The 19,169-nt window shown below is 43.9% G+C and overlaps 1 protein-coding gene and 1 long non-coding RNA gene across 2 annotated transcripts in view; one reads left to right on the forward strand and one right to left on the reverse strand.

Annotated features, from left to right (window-relative positions):
• The window catches only part of LOC127590170 (adenylate cyclase type 9-like), a 40,310-nt gene that overhangs the window by 17,534 nt on the left and 3,607 nt on the right, over positions 1-19,169 (reverse strand). The gene's annotated exons all lie outside the window — the stretch shown is intronic.
• Positions 1-19,169, forward strand: part of LOC127590301 (uncharacterized) — a 56,872-nt gene that overhangs the window by 11,904 nt on the left and 25,799 nt on the right. The window lies entirely within an intron of this gene.

The raw sequence follows: 19,169 nt of genomic DNA on the forward strand, positions 1-19,169 counted from the left end.
GCTAATTCCACAAATTGATGATCCACAATGGCAAAGTAGACATGAGGAGCGTTGTCTCAAATATGGAAGCAGACAGACTCTTGTCTACTCACATAGACTCATCCAGCCAACTGATTTCATTAAGCATGTCCGAATCTTCTTTATTGGCTTAGAAAAAACATGGAAGTTATTTGTCTCTGGCAGTATGAGTATTGCAGTAATGAGCAATTATGTCAAAGACGTGTCACATAAGTACAGAGAGCCTTTATGTCATGTAAGGAGTATACCTGTGAACTTTTCGGAGCACCAACCTGTTTAAACTACCCAAAAAATCCGTATAAAGAGCAAAAAAATCCTTATAACATACCAAAGCATTTTATGTCAAAATAACGGTGCAGAAAAAAACCCACAAAATTTTCAATGATATTTATTGTAGATCTCCACAATATAATGTCTGGTTAATGTCTAATCATCATTCTACTTAGTGGCTTTACTGTGTTCAGAGTTGTATTCCGGAAATGAAAGCATTCAAGTAGACGAGCACCGTTCTGGGCAAAAACAAACAGAACTACCTGTGGGGGGGGGGACCTGACATTTTCAGAATCCGTATGATTTGTGTGATACGGCCATATACGTAAAATTCACCACAAAATCCGTATGAACTATGGCTAAACCATATGAGTTGACAGGTATGAAGGAGAGTGTTTGTGCTGAAGACACCAACCAATGACAATGACAACTATGCAAACGCAGGGTCATCGAGCAAAGACAAGGTGACGAGCAGTGCGGTCACTGTGAGACAACTTTGAATGTGCAATGACACGCAAAGACCTTGAGCACTTCAAAAGTGTTAATGCTTTGGTATACTGATCAACGACAGTCACACAAATACTATATGTAGCGAGCTGAAGCTGCAAGAATAAATACAGGGGATGTACAAAAGTGGCAAACATTTGATGTGCAACTATGGAATTTTGAGTCAATTGTTTCGGGAACTGATGGCAAGAGGGAAGAATCTGCTGGAAGGTCTGCTTTTCAGCAATTCTAACTGTCCGTTGCAGTGGGATTTTGACCTTTTTTGTGGCACCACCAAACCTGTTCGAACCAGACGCCCTCCGTGACACGCCGGCATCAGCACAAGCTTGTTGGTTACATGAAGACTTTTGCCATTTTTTTCTCTGAGTCTTAATTATTTCCTCTTAAAAGAAAAGAGAGAGAGAGAGAGAGAGAGAGAGAGAGAGAGAGAGAGAGAGAGAGAGAGAGAGAGAGAGAGAGAGAGAGAGAGAGAGAGAGAGAGATTGCTGACAATGCGAGCAAATTGAGCAGTGCGTATATGAATAGCTTTCACATATTTTGAGATGGTTTGGTCAATTAGTTACTGATCAAAAACTGAATTCATCACACATTTATTGAGCCAGAGCAGTCACTGGATGGATGAAAGGAAGTGCAAAGTTGATGCGAGTGTGTGAGCCCTTGCGCTGACGCACACTCTGAAGCCAGGCCTGGCAGGGGGGAACTTAATTCAACTCTGCAGGGGTAACAAACGTGCTCCAAAGCTGCCTGGCATCCATGTTTCATCCGCCTTAACAGAATGTGAAAAACCTGAGGAAGTCCATCAGTGCGTTACTGCTTGGGAGGGAATGCATTGGCATGCACAGTAAACTGTGGACCGGGCGGTATTTCGCCTTTGGGCCTCTGGGAGTCAAGAACGGCGTTCTCCAACAGCCTGCCATAGATCCTGAGAAAACTTGAATACGGAGAAGAAAATGGCCAAAATTCCACGGCACATTATGCATCTGGTAAATACAGTACATAGTAAAAATGTAGATGAAGGGATACAGAGTGTGCTCTGTTGTAACTTTCCACCAAGATGAACCAAGATCTGGTGAGTTTGGATTCTTTCAAGTTCATTTATATAACCAACATCCTACAGATGGAAGGATGAAGAAAAACAAATCAATGAACAGACCATTACTCAACTCCACGCAGTTCCATTATCTTAAATGACTCAAATGTGCTGACCGTGCTTAGTCTGCCATTGTTGTTTCAGTTATGACACACTCATGCGGCATTACACCAAACTTAAATGCAAATATCTGCAAATTTTACAGAAAAAAACATTTTGAGTGATGACCAGGGATGCAACAAAAAGGGCATTTGGACCCCCATGGTTTGCAGATTTTAAAACGCTGTTGCTATCCAATTCTGGTCAAATATCAGACATCCGCTGTTTGACAAAGTTACTAATTTTTGCTACCATACTTCTTTTTCTCAAATACTTAATCTCCGAGTTAGCATTTTTGGGCCCACTTTTATGTAATCACTTTGTTCCATTGATCTTCTCCTACAGACAGACGCCTTTCTGACAATGACTGAAGTGCTTTTCCTGCCATGGTTGACACAAATTCGTCTGCAGGCCGCCCGGCTAACCGAGGACAATCTCTCGTATTTACAACCCACCGGGTGGCGGCTGCAATTGCTAAGCTGTCAGTCGGTAAATTGTAGCTCTGAACAAATGGTCTGTATAGTCGCCGTAAGACGTTGTTGATTTCCTCCGGGTCCAACATCATCTGAATACAAACAGTGCTAGGCATACCTCATGACAGTGCGGAGGAAGGTCAACTTCACGCCGTTTGTTCGTATCGTATCAATTCTGTGTTTTTCCAGCTGAGCCTGTGACGCACGTTTTTCACCCATGACAACCATGAGCTAATTGAAGAGGGTCATGAGAATCAAGGGGAAATCAATCAAAGTGAAGAGTGTGACACTAAAATTGAAGAGATGAAAGTTTACTCCTTACTCCACACAAAAAGATAAATCAACGTCACATCATAAGTATGAATCTATTTTAAGGACACGGTCCAGTAATGTGACTATTTAGGTCAAAGGTGTCAAAACCAAGGCCCGGGGCCCAGATCTGGCCCGCCACATCATTTTATGGGGCCCACAAAAGCTAATCAACAGGGTTAACTTCCATGATGCTTGCTAAAATCTGTACCAAAATTTCAAGTTCTCATATGTAATAAATAGGTATGTTGAGCTGTTGCAAGCATTTTCTTCTTTTACCTTATTACAGACCCTTGAAAACAGGGGAACAAACTACTCTACTTGACTTGTGATTTCAAAATCTATTCATTGTGTACTTTATATGTAATAATACAATGAGGTCATTCATAATTGCCCTCCGAGGGAAACTGTGACTACAAAGTTGCCCGCGACAAAAATGAGTTTGACACACCTGGTTTAGGCAGTACAGACAAAGGAGTCTGGTCGAATAGTTTAATCAAATGTTAGTAGGTTTCGCGGGTTATCCAAAGTCATTTGGGCTGGGAGTTAGTTTTGACTTCCTTGCTCTCATCAGTCCAAACGAATTTGCTCTCAGCCTTGGACCCAAGGCATTTGATCGGAAGGCTAGTTCCAACAGTGCAGATAGATAAGGACAGTTGTGTCTCGCACACTGAGCTCAAATCCGAGTTGCTTTTGCTTGCGTGGCTTTTCCCCGGTTGGTCCTCCAAACCTTTCCAAAACAGACAGCTTGTGAGTGTGAACAGTTATTTGTCTGTACAGGTATGCACTCACATGATCCTGTCTTGTTTGCTTTGTATTTTCAGTCTCCAGCTGCAGAGTGGGCGTTCCCTCACAAGTCGCACTTGTCTGGAATCTGGCCTCGTTACCTACCGGCTTTAAAAGCCATGCCATGCCAACAACTGGTTGTCAGATTAGCCTTGGTCACAAATGTCTCCAAGTGCCTAATTTTCGAGGCGTTCTTGACATTTTTCCTCATAGTTTCCCTGTTAGTTCATGTTCTTGTATTCTCAGTTTTGTTCATCGTGTATTGGATGTTCTTGTCCTTTAAGTTGACAAGCAATTTTCGTTTCTACCATTCTTTGCCTTTTGCAAGCGCTTTTTGTTTGTTCTTGCGTTTTCCAGGTTCTTTGTTAACCTCGTCCTCTGTTGCAATTTGTCGGTCTTGCGTTTTTGTTAATAAATATTTTTGTGATCAAAACTTCTTGCCTGTTTCTATGCTTTTGGAATCCTTAGAAGCTGACATGCACCTTGTTATTGATTGCAGAAGTGTCCTGGATGAATGGCGTAAATTACACGAAGTCACCGGGGGTATACTCCAGCTCCTCCGTGAGCCTGAATCGGTAGTGCTCCAAAATGGATTGATCCTTGCTCGAGATTTCATTGATTCAAGGCTCCATCTGGAGCCATTTGAGGCAGGGCTCAGTCCCAAGACAGTTCCCGACAAAGTCAGCTGCATGAACACGGCACCATTCTGCCTTCCTGCCCCAAGCCCATTCCCACACTGATAATACAGCATCAGGAGCATTTTGGCTTTCAAGATCTTCCTCAAGCACACTTTGACAAGACCTGATGGGAAATTCGGAGTTGAACAAGCCCTCCGTTTGACGTCTCTTGGCATTAGATCAAATGGTTCACAAATTCCAAGGAAGACTTACGTCACAAAGCTTGCTACTAGCGAATGCAAATGTCCAGTAGCAGACAGGCTGAAGGAAAGTGTTTCAAATGGTCAGGGCTTGAATGAGCGATCAAACAGCAGTCTCGTTCGACAAAGCCCGCTGTTAAATCGACGTGCAGCAATTCCCCCTGACCTCCTTCCTGTGTGGACTTTGTTGCAGTATATCAATTGTTTGATTTCCTGATTAACCATTTTTACAGTTCTAGCTGCAAATATAATCAGGAATAAAGCTTGATTGTATGTGTGAGAGTATTTGTCCCCCTCAGCATATGTTTAACGCTTAGCCAAAAAGCTCCTGGTTCTTTATCACACTAACAACAGCTTTAGTTTGACCTGAACAGCCAAAGCTATGTATCCTGGGGAAATTTATTCTCAAAGCAGAAGAGGACAACAGCCAGGGACGCCAAGCTGACAGAACTGCTTAAATCAGCACCAAAACAAACAAAAACATGTCGTGCCCTGAATCATCTGATGATGGCAGGCTTCTGCAACAGGGCGAGATACAGGAGCAGAAGGGCAGTGGAGCAGGTGGCACGGAGAAAGAGGGGCATCTGGCCAGTTGGCACCCTCTCCTTTGCACTGGGATAGGGGATAGGATATATGGAACACTGTAAGAGGAAGAGCAGTGAGAAATCTGCCTTGTATGACAGACACCACTGCGCTATTGTTCACGGCGGAGAGAGATATTAGAATGGAATTTAGGTGTGATTCAGCAGTCACTGAGTGAGACGCGAGTGACAAAGTCGAATGACGCAGGAAAACAGCGGTAGCACTGCAAGAGGAGAAAAATTCCATCCTGTCAGAAGGCATTGAAAGATACGTTTGCATTTTTTATAAGAACTCAGCGGGGGATTGTCGTTTCTGACAGCCAAAGAGGTGCGGTGAGTTGCCATGACTATCCTTAGTCAAGACTGATCCGGAGGGATGAGCATTGACCTTCAGCTTTATAGCTCCTGCTGGGCCCAGCTTCTTTGGTTCCATGGTAAGCAGAATCATTCCCAAACTCAGATGTAAGAGGACATCAGTCACGAAGAGACATTTCAGAAGCGAGACAGTCAAAACAAACCCACTGAATGATGCACAACGGGGGATGCTTAACAGTTTTCTCCTTATACTACCTGTACGAACATGCCTTTCAACAGACTGTAGACTAGAGGGAACGAATGTTGCTACCTTGTGACCAGGATGTGAGCGTCTGCATCAAACCACAAACAGATGACTATAAAACCCCCAAGACTATAAAACCCCCATCCGTAAAATGCCAAATGCAGAACAACAACACTGCCCTAATTTGACATTTTTGCCCTTTTAAAAAAAGTTAATTATGTTTGAAGGGACACCTTCACAAGTGACTGAGAAAGGTTAAAGGTGAACAGGCATCAAATCTGCCTGGTTCCCTCATGTATTACCACATTGACAATAAAGCATAGAGCTGTGCCAAAAGAGCTACACACTGTCATTCCCGTGTTGTTGCTGCAAGAGTACCCTTGAGCAGAACCTTGAACTCTTAATTGATGACAGCCTCCCTTGCATAAGTGTGTTGGTGGCTGAATTAGAGTCTGCGCTCCAAATTTCTGTAGCGTGTCCTCCCGTGACCATTAAATTATATTTTTCCCGATTCAAAAGCATCGCAGTAGACCTGCATTACATTAGGTGCTTCTGAGAGCGAAAAGGGAGACAGGTTCAAAAGATTATATTGTCGATGTCATGTTGATATCATCATTATTTTTCGGTTCATTATCCCACTTTGCGATCACCCTACAAGAATATTCACATTTTTGCAGAGCCACTGAGTGTTTGGACTGTTCCAACTAAGAATTTCGGAAAACGGTATAATACAATGGCAATTCAGATCGGTTGCAAACTAGCCATGCCATCAGGCACACGCTCAGCATTTTTCGCTGCAGGACACCAGCAGCGTGAAGACTAAGTCACTCAGCGGCCACAAGAGTAATGTACACACTGTGGCCAAGCTAATTTGATCAAGGCTAAAAGACTTTCTTCTTCAGACAGCCAGAAAGGCAAGATGCTGCAAGGTGACCTGACAGCTGGGGCTGTGTAAACACCACTTTGGACAAAGAAACAGAGGAAAAGTCTGGCTTGATCTAGAGGAAAGTGCTTCCGAAACTCCAGAGGCATATCAAGACCCGAATTTGATACTGTGTTCCTTCTTGGTGGGCTATTATAATTTAAGACCGCAGAAGAAAAGAATGTCATGACAATCACGACAATTGCACACAAGAATCCATCCATTTTCCGATCTGCTTATCCTCACAAGGGTCGCAGGGGGTGCTGGAGCCTATCCCAATTGTCTTCGGGCAGTAGGCGGGGGACACCCTGAACACAGAGACGAACCATCTGCGCTCACACTCACACCGTGTTCAATCAGCCTGCCATACATGTTTTTGGAATGTGGGAGGAAACCATAGTATCAGGAGAAAACGCATGCAGGCACAGGGGGGGGGGCATGCAAACTCCACACAGGAAGGCGGTAGCCGGGATCTAACCCACAACCTCTGCACTTTGAGATCGACATGCTAACCACTCGACCACCGGGCCGCCTGTTTTGCTACTTGTCAAATTCAACTGCCTGCAACGCCTATTCTTTCGTGTCTGACCCGATATCCAGTCTGCTCATGATCTTAAAGGGCTCTTCACTGTGAAGTATTGCCACGGCTGACATCATACTGAAAACTCATTCCACTTGTACACTGAATCTCATTTGCCTTCCCCACTTGTGTGAAACTCCTCACCCGTGCACACACATCTGAATGCTAATGCCTGCCCCCCACCCCCCAACACCACCACCAATTTCATCTCATTCATCACCGTCACCATTTCTGCATGTGGCCCAAGTCCGCACTCCATATTTGCAAAAGAAACGAATGGTTACAGCATTTGCCGGCGGGGCATGTAATTACCAATATTTTCCCACCGCAGTCCAAAGGCATCCATAAATGTCAAACTCTAAATGGAAAAGTGCAGTTGGTGGAGAATGAATTCCAAATTCCTCGGAGGGTGGTCACAAGCGAACAATTCAATTGTGAAATTAATGTGCATACGCCGTCCTCAGTTTCTGATGGCGTCCTACTGTGACCTGAATCCGTCATACTCCTATTTGTCACTTAGCGATGCTGATGCAGTCGTAAATTCATTCATTCATTCATCTTCCGAGCCGCTTGATCCTCACTAGGGTCGCGGGGGGTGCTGGAGCCTATCCCAGCTGTCTTCGGGCAGTAGGCGGGGGACACCCTGAATCGGTTGCCAGCCAATCACAGGGCACACAGAGACGAACAACCATCCACGCTCACACTCACACCTAGGGACAATTTAGAGTGTTCAATCAGCCTGCCATGCATGTTTTTGGAACGTGGGAGGAAACCGGAGTACCCGGAGAAAACCCACGCAGGCCCGGGGAGAACATGCAAACTCCACACAGGGAGGTGGAATCGAACCCAGCACCTCTGCACTGTGAAGCCGACGTGCTAACCACTGGACTACCGGGCCGCCCAGTCGTAAATTAATAAGTACTAATTTCGTTCATATTTACATCAAAAACATTCGAGGCCATACATATACTTAAAAGAATCAAATGATAAAAAGCAGTAACTGACGGTAATTTATCATGTTGTGCATGATGTATTGAGCTTTGGAGAAAAAAAATCCTTCATTGTGCATCGTTTGTAACCTTAAAATGTCAGAATTTCAATTTTGATATGAAAAACACTTTATGCCAAAGGGGATGCGGGCGACACGTCGGCGCTTGTCTGCATTGGTACCCCATTAAAAGAAGAACAGATTGATTGAAGAAGTTGATGCCAGCTTTCACAATGTTGTATTCACTGTTGCTCCTCACTAAGATGGAGGAAGAGGCTTCAGCTTTGATTTGACAAAGACATCTCGCTGTATAATTAAGCAGTTGCTGCTGTCACATTGTAAGCCATTCCCCTGACAGACTTTTTTTTTGTGTGCATGTGAGTGAAACAAACGGCTGTAAATCAAGTTCTCTTCTATATGTTAAAGAGACCCAATTTGAATCATGACAAAATCATTCTGCCTCATTTTCCAAGGCGGTTTCCTGCGTGCTGGTGGGAAATGCGGGCACATTTACGACTCATATTGTCGATTGACATCTTGACAAGGCATGACGGATCGTAGTTTCAAATCCCCCACTTAGGGCAAATTGCTATGGAGGAATTAACGTGGCAAAAATGTCCGCTTCAAATCATTATGGCCAACTTTGTTTTCAGGGCTTGGGTCGTTTTGGAGACTTTTTCGTGCCTCTGAATTTCGTGTCAATCTATAAAACCGCTTTGGTGTTTGAGCCTCTTTTCATTTCGAGTAATTTCATTTAACTGCTGGCCCTTTTTTTGGCATCGGAGACACTTTGCCCAACAGCCTCGCTGCCTTTATTGGCATAAAAACTCACCCCACAGCAGTAAACACAGTGAGCCTTTCATTAGGAAACAGCCACAGCGCAGTGAGCGGGGGGTGAGGTGGGGGGGGGGGGCTAGGTGTCACGCGCGTCAGGCCACCTTATTTAAAGAGTAGGAAAAATTTAACCTGAGGCCTTTTACTTGCAGGACACGGCCATGGATGGCTACATGAGTGCCAAATGGAATTGGAACATGGGCGCATAGTGTAAGTGATCAAAGGTGAGGGAAGGACCTCTGCTGGGAATATTTCATCAGGTCCTTGGCACACAAACACACACACACACACACACACACACACACACACACACAGGTAGTATGTCAGGAAGAAGTCCGAAGAAACGACAGCGAAGGGGCCGCCGAGCGACTGAATGTGGACGGGGGAGCAGGTGACAGCTGGAAGGAGACACAGGAGAGCCGTTCCATGCTGTTAACTTCAATCAATCCATCCATTTTCCAATCCACTTACCCTCATGAGGGTCGCGGGCGTGCTGGAACCTATCCCAGCTGTCATCGGGCATTAGGTAGGGAACACCCTCAACTGGTCGCCAGTCAATCGCAGGGCACACAGAGACGAACGACCAGTCGCACTCACACTCACACCGAGAGACAATTTAGAGTTTTCCATTTACCTCCTATGCATGTTTTTGGAATTTTGGAGAAAACCGGCATACCTGGAGAAAACCCACGTAGGCACGGGGAGAACATACAAACTCCACACAGGAAGGCCGGTGCCGGAATCGAACAGCAGTTTCACAAACGGAATGTTTCTCAACCAAATAACTCACGGCAAAGATCACACTTTGCAAACACCATAGGTCCCTCCGTGCTCGGACAGTGCATAAGTGCGCGTCAAGATGAACCGGCTCCCCCTTGTCATCTCCCCTCATTCATAATTGACAGAGCCATTTATCACACATGCACACTCTTCCTGCCGTCCGCATTAATGACTCACTGCAGCCGCAAACATTGGCGGGGTGGGGCTGCACGAGTGGGAGTTGGCATCTAAGTGCAGAATCTAAGCGAAGGCATGCAAGTGAGTGGGCGCTGAGCTTCTATGGATTGTGTGTGCATGTCACCTCAAGAGCGAGAGAGCTATCCGTCACGATCAGTAAAAGCTACCGCGCGTGTATGTGTGCAGTGACATTTTCTGCGCCCTTGATCACAATAGGAGAAAAGCTTAGGCTGCGTCAATGAGTCATGATCGCCATTCATCCCGCGAGCATCTTCAAGGCCGCGAGGTGAGCTCGGCGACATGTACGGTTCAAGTCACGCCGCTGTCAACCTCACGAGTGCATCGGGGTAAAGGAAGCGGCAGATTGGTTGACAATAAGGTTGTTATTGATTATATGAAAATAAAATAAGAAATCAGTCTCACAATGGAGAAATTCCCAATTCACAGCAGTGAAGTTACAAAAGGAAGAAGTAGAAGAACAAAATATAGGAGCTGCTGGAAAGGCAGCCACTCTCGCACCGCCATCTTTGAAGTCAAAAGAACAAAATTACACAACACAACACATAAGACACAGACAGTCATTCAATCTTAACCACTTTTCTGCATACTCTTTGTTGTTTGAAGCAGTTATAGAGGAAAGAGCTCCGAGAGTATCAAAGTGTTCTTTCACCAGTGGATCAGAGACGTCATGCTGAAAATGTGCACACGTCTGCTACAAGCTAAGTCTTGAAAGCAAACACAAAGCTGTAGCGTCCATTGACGAAAAGAGATTGGCTCACATCTCCTGTCCAACGTAATCCGCTTCAACTCCAAGCCGCGACTCCCAATTCCACATCCGCATCGGCACTCTGCGCTGACGCTCCTTTCTTCTCATAGTCGGCTTCTCAGCCTTGCACCCATCCAGCCGCCGACCATCCAACAGCACCAATCTCTCCGCTGAACAAAGCGAAGCTGTGTAAAATGCTGCCCATTACAGGCGCAAAAAAACCCCCATAAGCGCCCCAGAGCTGTCCAGCAATGACTGTCAAATGGCACTGACATTCCTCCCAATCAAAAACAGTGCTGGTATACCCATGCTGCCGAAAAGGCGCAACCACCAAGCAGAGTCTCCTCCTCGATGAATGTCGTGGCCAAAAAAAAAGCTGAAAAACAATCCACATCTGGTCCACACGATGCAACAACAAACACAAAAACAACAACAAAAAATGACCCCCATTGATGCTTTAAATAAAATTTATCTCGTGACTTAACCGAAAGTGTGTGCTGCAATGGTGACAAAACAGAGGTTCATGTAATGAATGGGAAATCGTATATAAAAAGCCGCTGCCATTCAACGAGAGTTGTGTGGTGAGTAAGCATTTAGAAGTTGTAAAATAAATTATCACTTTGCCATCAAAAGTCCTTTCTTAGTCTTTAAAATTAAAAACAGCATCAGTCACTGTTCCAGTCGCCGTGTCTTTTTTTCCGCCAAAAGCTAGTTTTTATCTGCTTTTTGGTCAGACCCCCCCCCCCCCCCCCCCCCATGTTTGACTGATGATTACCAAAGAACAGAAACACTTTTGGTTGGTTCAGTTCACACTACCTGCGGCTCTTGAAAAGAGGATTCAAAACGCCCTAAAACCTCGGGCAAGATGGGGAGCTGTTTTGAAAGCGCTGGCAGAGAAGAGGTCATATGTTTGGTTGTGTTACACCTCCTTTCTAATGAGCATCTGACCTCTTCCCAGATTTAAGGTACTTTGTGCAGTTAAATAAATTAATACTGCTTTGTATTATATGTGAAAATACAAGTTAGACAGAAAGAAATCTGGTTTTGCACCAATGCCCCTCCTGCCTTCGAATTAATAAAGTCATCCATCCTTCCCCTCTTATCACCCAGTAAGAGCCTTGTCCTTTCAGCTCCTTTAATTGTCCGTTGCCACAGCGATTAGACGGGGCGGGCCCCGGACGCAATGCTGGATTAAAGTTGATGCGTGTGTGTGTGTGTGCGTGTGAATGAACGAGGCAGGTGGAGCTGCACAACAACCCTGAACATGATGAACCGGAGACTGATCCATCTCCCGTCCCAAGTCTCCACCGCACATCCATTTTCTTTTCTCTGTACGAGATCAGACAATCATACTTGCCGCTTTGCCGTCAGGATTTGCATCCATCGGCGGAATATGGATGGGTTGTGATGGCCGGAGTACATCTGAGCACTTTTGTAAATGTGACAACAGACTTTCTGCATGCAATCGAGAGCAACAGCAGTCAAAACCGGCACAGAAGAATAACCTACAAATGAGTCAACATAGGAGTAAAACTGTTTTTCAAAGTCAGACAACAATGCTTGTCAAACAACTTCTGTTTTCAAATAGACTTGCAAAAACACCAGCCGTTTGTTACGAAACTAGCGCTCAGTCAGAGTTGCCATCTAAAGTACAAAAAAAAAAATTTTTTTTTTTTTTTTTTTTTTTGCTCAAAATAATGATTGCATTAAAACATGAGTTGATAACATTCAACGAGATCCCTTTCAAAATAATATGTGAAAAACCCTGGAGCACATTTGTTAAAGTCAAGGCCCGGGGGCCAGATCCGGCCCGACACATCATTTTATGTTGACTACGAAAGCAAATCATATGTGTCAACTTCCATGACCCTTTCTTAAATCTGTACCAAATTTTCAAATTGTCATATGTAATAAATAACCTACATTTTTCAATAACTTAGCGACCTGGTTTACACTCACTTGAAGAATAATTGAACAAATACTATCGTTTTTTTGTATACAAGTAATTATACAATGTTATCGTTAAACATTTATTCGGTTTACTCGTCTCTACGAGGGAGGACGTCATTCCAAAGTGGCCTGCGACAAAAATAAATTTGGCACCCCTGCACTACAGAGTAATTTATTCATTCATTCAGTCATTTTCCGATCCGCTTTATCCTCACATGGGTCTCGGGGGGTGCTGGAGCCAATCCCAGCTGTCTTCGGGCAGTAGGCGGGGGACACCCTGAACCGGTTGCCAGCCAATCGCAGAACACACAAAACTATGTTGGAAACCACATATCGATAACGTAAAAAGAAAAATAGCCAAGACCGTAGGGATCCTCTACAAAACCAAGGAACTGCTAAATAAGAGATCTTTGTACACATTATACACTTCATTATTATTACCATATATGACCTACTGTGTGGAAATGCCTGCTAAACAAACACACTCCCTATTCTCAAACTACAAAAAAAGCAATTCGAATTATTAATAGATCAAAATATACGGAATCCACAAATCCACCATTTATCAAATTAAATACGATGAAATTTTATGACCTGGTTGACTTTAAAATTGCCCAATTAATGTACAAAGCACACAATAACCTGCTCTGCCAAAACATTCAGAAGTTTTTCGAAATTCGAGAAAGCAACTATGAATTAAGAGGTACCAACTTATTCAAAAAACTCAAAACAAGAACAAACATCAAGCAAAGAAGTGTATCTAGCAAAGGTGTTAATCTGTGGAATAATCTCGAAACGGACCTAAAAATGAGTAAATCGCTTGCTGAGTTCAAAAACAAATTCAAAAAATAGTACAAACAACCTACATCAATCAGAGTTAAAATGATAAATTCTAAACATTAAATATAATGATAAATCAGAACTAAGTTGATAGAGAAAGGTATTGAAATATCCATTATGAATACAAGAGAAAATTGACAAGAGTGCCAGGGTGAGGATGTATATAATCCTGATACAAACCAAAAGTTGTAAAAATATCACGGTTAAGCCTTAATGGAGACTTCTTATTACTTTTTCTTTTCTGATTGATATAAAAATGATTTAGTAGATATAAACACATAACGGGGTAGGACTAGATACGTTTTTTACTTCATCCTACTGCCTTGAACATAATAACTGTGTTGAATGAAGACCGATTTCTTTCTTTTTACTTTTTTATCTACCTTATTTTCTGTCAAATTATTACTGTATATGTTTTATGTTCAATAAACAAACAAACAAACAAACAGCTAGCACACAGAGATGAACAACCATCCGCGCTCACACTCACATCGAGGGACAATTTTGAGTGTTCAACAGCCTGTCAGGCATGTTTTTGGAATGTGGGAGGAAACCAGAGTACCCGGAGAAAACCCACGCAGGCAAGGGGAGAACATGCAAACTCCACACAGGGAGGCCGGAGCGGGAATTGAACCCGGTACCTCTTCACTGTGAGGTCGACCCGCTAACCACTGGTCTACCGGGCCACCAAGAGATTGATCGGAATTTTTCATTTTTACCCATTGTTGGCCATGGACTCGAGATGGACAGAATGCGGATGAAAAGGTTTGTGGATATGATGAAAACACGTTTTGGTAATGTGACTCCTGTACAAACAAGTGCACGGTTCAGTAGACAAACATCACAAGCAAAAATATGTTTGCAATTACTGGCTTGACACTTCCTTCGATCAAGACAGAAATGGTGCTATAATCGTTCTCCAAAACTGAGACTTTTTTTCCCACAGGTTTGCCTTTTCTGTGTCCAAAACTACACTGTCATAAAAAGAGACATGGGAAACGTTACTGTCTTTTTTTTTCATCAGTTCAAAACGATCAAGTGTAAATGGCCACTTAAAACATCAAGTGGGACTGTGGACTGGCGCTGTAAAATGATGTCCATTAACAATATTAAAAGCCAAGATTTGCAGCCGTCAAAAGTAGACATCTTCAGCACGGTATTTTTTGCTTCCCATCGTACATGTTTTGCATTTCGAAGGCATGTCAGCCTTTATCAGACAGACAGCGGTGGGTGGAGGTGAGGGCAGGGGGGGCGTCACCTCCGATGTCACATTCGATATACAGGACACTACAACGTAGCGCCCATAGCACCGCTTGGAGAGGTTTGCGTCGATACACGACTACTCAGCAGGGAGCCAACATAGCAACTCAAAAGTGATTCTAATTGTCCTCTCTTGATCTTTACAAATCCCAACACCCCTCTGATTGCAAATTGTTTCCCATAGAAGCAATTGGCGCCTCTTGCGCAGCCCTCCCGAAAAAGAAAAAAGAACAGGCCGTCCAATCTGCCGAGTAACAGTGCGACACTGCAGCAAGACTAAATGACTGCAGCTCTATAAATCTACCTTATCGTCACACCGTGTAGTGCTTTCCACCCTTGTCGTAATGGCTCCACGCGTGTTTATGGAGCGTGACGAGGCATCCCAAAGAAGCGCATATTGTCCTGTACTTTGGCCGATGGATCCTACAGGCAACGTCCCCTTTAACGCATCCCATGTAATATTAATCTGCTAATCAAGCCTGGTAATATGCATTTCATGGGGCGGCTGCAGGCTGCAAAATACCTGGGATGAGATACAACATGCAGGGCAGTGTGAAAGTGTCCAATTCCCTGTCAGGTAGGAAACCATCAGTGTCTTCACAGCGATGCCGTGTCAGTGTAATCCCGGCACGACAGCAACAATCTTTGTACTTTAGCAATGTTTTTCTCTTTTCAAAGAAACCAATCCTCTCAGAAGAGAGAAATTCACTCATGAGCATGACACGAATATCAAACCACAGTAGACCAAAAGGCTGGTAGTGTGCACACTTCACTATAGAGGATGACAAACAACTATAAAATAGTTCATCATACTTGGTTTTGCTGATGGAAAAGTATTTGGAGCAGAGCTTTGTGTGGTCGAATCGGTACCACGCTGGGCATTAGTTACTCCTGAAAGTGAAATCTTCATCTTACTAAGCCATTGTCGACAACGCCATGCTACCAACAAAGCGAAGACCATGAAGATATGGACATTTTGATAAGTTCTCAAGAGGTCTGACCTCAAACCATCCATCCTTCCATCCATTTTCTGAACCGCTTTATTCTCACAAGGGTCACGGGGCGTGCTGGAGCCTATCCCAGCTGTCTTCGGGCAGTAGGCGGGGGACACCCTGAACTGGTTGCCAGCCAATCGCAGAGCACACAGAGACAAACAACCATCTGTGCTCACATTCACATCTAGGGACAATTTAGAGTGTTTCATTAACCTGCCACGCATGTGAATGTGGGAGGAAACCGGATTACCCACACAAAACCCACGCAGGCACGGGGAGAACATGCAAACTCCACACAGAAAGGCCGGAGCTGGAATTGAACCTGGTACCTCTGCACTGTGAGGTCGACGTGCTAACCACTTGAACACCGGGCCGCCCAACCTCAAACCAATCCAACATATTTCAGATGAACTCGAACAGAGGTGGCAAACCAGCCCTTCTTTTTCACCTCCTATGTCAGTGACCTGGAGAAAAAAAAAGGGACAATTTCCCCACGTCTTTTCGGTGATGATTGTAGACCAGAGGTTCTTAACCTGGGTTCAATCGAACCCCAGGGGTTCGGTGAGTCGGTCTCAGGGGTTTGATGGAGCCTCTGCCATGGAGGGCAAGACACACCGGACTCAACATCTCAATTAGTTATGACACGCCCGCTTGGCCGTCACTGGCTGCAGATTATCAGATTCCATTGCTTGTCCAATCAGTGCTGCAGGAAATTTAGTTCACTTCGTTGTCAACGTGTGACTGTTGTGATAGTACTGTATGTCGTTCAATTAAAAAATATATACTTATCCCTTGAAATGTTAACTTTTTCTGTTTAAAAAAAAATATATCTTGAATTTGTAAAAAAAATATATATTTCTTTTTCACTCATGAAGGGTTCAGTGAATGTGCATAATAACTGGTAGGGTTCGGTGCCTCTAAAAAACCACTGTTCTAGATGTAGGGCCAGTACGGCTGAGAGGAATTATGCTGACAACTGACAAACAAAAGATTCATCGTTCAAATCCCAGTTTGGAATAAATTGTTTGGGCGAGTTTCTCCAAATTGGCCTCATGAATCGGTGTCAAGTTCACAGGTAGCACCAATTATACAGAACGAACCAATGCGCCTGGAGCAAACGATACAACGCGCACGAATGACTGACAGGACATCCCAAATGGAGAAGAATTTATCAGTCGAGGGGACAGACATGAGTGAGTATGTGTGCCAAAAGAAAAAAAAAAGCACAGTGAAATGACACACAATTACTTCCTCTGATGAACCAAAATCACAAAGCATTCAAAGTTATTGTTGGCACAAATGACAGCCTTGTCAGAATCTCTGAAAAGCATCACGGTAGGCAATCAATGTGATTCAATCTCAATAAAACAGCTGCCAGTCAGGGTGTTTCGGGGGTCAGGAGAACACGATATATGCAAACAGCTAGCATTAATCCCTTTTCCTATGAAGATTAGTGAATCTTGTCTAATTAGAAACCTCCCTAATGGCACAGAGAGGAGCGAGCGGGTCGGGTAGGGAAATATTTGACGCAACTCCCTCAGCAGCGAAGCCAGCAAAGGTCACGCTTCGAATTTCAAAGGGAATGTGAGATCACACTCTTCCTTGAGAGGAGCCGTACATACGATTTAGAAAAGAGTAGGCCAAATTATACAAGAGAGCTGACAAGTGTGAACGAATTGAATGAAAATGCCCATCAGAATATTTCATTTGGGCTCTGAAGCGGTTTGTTATTTTTATTCATGGAAGCGAGTGACAAAACTGGCGCCTTATCTGCAGCACCCGACGTACTCTGATCAGCACGGCTCGTCTTGTGATTACTACTTTTCTATTGGCAAAAACAAGGTCTACAACCATTTCTCGAGTCGAGTCAGTAGGCTTCAACTGGCGTGTTGTGCCAATAACCCAAGATGCTCAGTGGACCATTATTTCCTGACTGTTGAACATGGCGTAGTTGTCGCAGGTTTTGTCAAGTTTCGTCGTTTCCTGCTCCAACTCAGACGACTTTTTGAATTGAACTCTACTTCTCGGAAGACAAAAACAAGAAGATTCTGGCAATGCATAAGAGTTCTCAAACAGGCAAGACATTAGAGCTCGTCCAGAAACAAAGAACAGATGCTCTTAATCTCTTTTACAGATTTCACCAATACCACCCAAACAATTTAATGTAATCTGGAAACAAATGCTCCTTGGATGACTCATGGCTCAAATGTCAAGGTTCTTTGTGGTGACCATCAAACAAGGTAACAAGTTCATGTTGACAGTCTAAGCTTTTTTTCTCCCTTCCTTTTCTTGACTTATGTCCCACAATAATCGATGAAAGAGCGACAGAAAAAGTCTTGGCTGAGAGAGAGACATTCTGTCAAACGACTGGGGGGGACCGCACTTCATGTCTGTTAAACCAAAAGGTCCCAGGGCAACCTTCAACTGCCAACACGAGTGAAACTCAACCGACCACAAAAAGTTGCCTCTCATTCTTGGCTATGACGACCCACAAATAGCCATAACCAACTTCAGCAAAAAAAATCCTGAATCAAAACACACAAAGTGATTTGTTGAGGTGGATCAGTACAAGACACCGAAGTCAATGAAAAAGAAGCATTATCTTGTAAAAGGCCAAATTTGGTTATAAATCTTTTTTTTACTCCCGCGATTGGCTAGCCACCAAATCAGGACGTATCTGCCTCTCGCCCAAAGTGGGAAAGTCTCTAACTCACCCGTGACCCTAATGAGGTTAAGTAATATAGAAAATGGATGGACCTCCTTTGCTGGATCTCTCCAAATGTGCAGGTGCGCCAAATGAGGCCGCTGAGTGTAGGTCATCGTAATTTATGTCTCAGTCGGGTAAAATGGGATCGTTCACATTTGGGAATCCAATCCCGGCTGTAGCGCTACCTGAGGGATTTACACCGACTTCTCGAGACAGTTTTATTTTTATTTTTTTGTGAGGAAAAGCTCCCTCCCGACAGCCAGCTCTCTCACCAGCTCCGCAAATCTTCAGGAAGAGGATCAATCTTAAGTTGGAAACTGAATACATGGTGGAGGAGAGGTACTGGAGGTTGGTGTTGGAGGTTATAACACCATCCGACACATTCATCCTCGGTCTAAAAGAGGAAGAAAATAACGGTAGCTAGCCCAAAAGCCGTCGTCGCTCAGTAATCGAAGAGATGAGGGGAGATGGAGTCCCATAAATCACCTTGCCCAAGCTGGCAACCAAAAGGCTCTTTCAGCATCATTGCAAACTGACGTCGACACCGATAGAAGCTAATTGGTGTACATTTCATCAATGTGAATCAATGTCTAAATTCCTGGAAACAAAATTGGAGATAATCACTAAATGAAAGGAATTTGAAATATAAGGGCAACTAAAAAGTCCTTCTGGGTGATAACAGTATACGTTGCGAGGCTTAAAAATGATTTATTATTTTATCATTATTTGGTGAGGATAGGCCCAAAAATATTCTGGTAATTTGGGGACAAAGCTTGGTTTAGACAGCGAGATGAAGGCAAA

This window comes from Hippocampus zosterae, chromosome 17, assembly GCF_025434085.1.
Source record: "Hippocampus zosterae strain Florida chromosome 17, ASM2543408v3, whole genome shotgun sequence".
Classification (NCBI taxonomy): domain Eukaryota; kingdom Metazoa; phylum Chordata; class Actinopteri; order Syngnathiformes; family Syngnathidae; genus Hippocampus; species Hippocampus zosterae.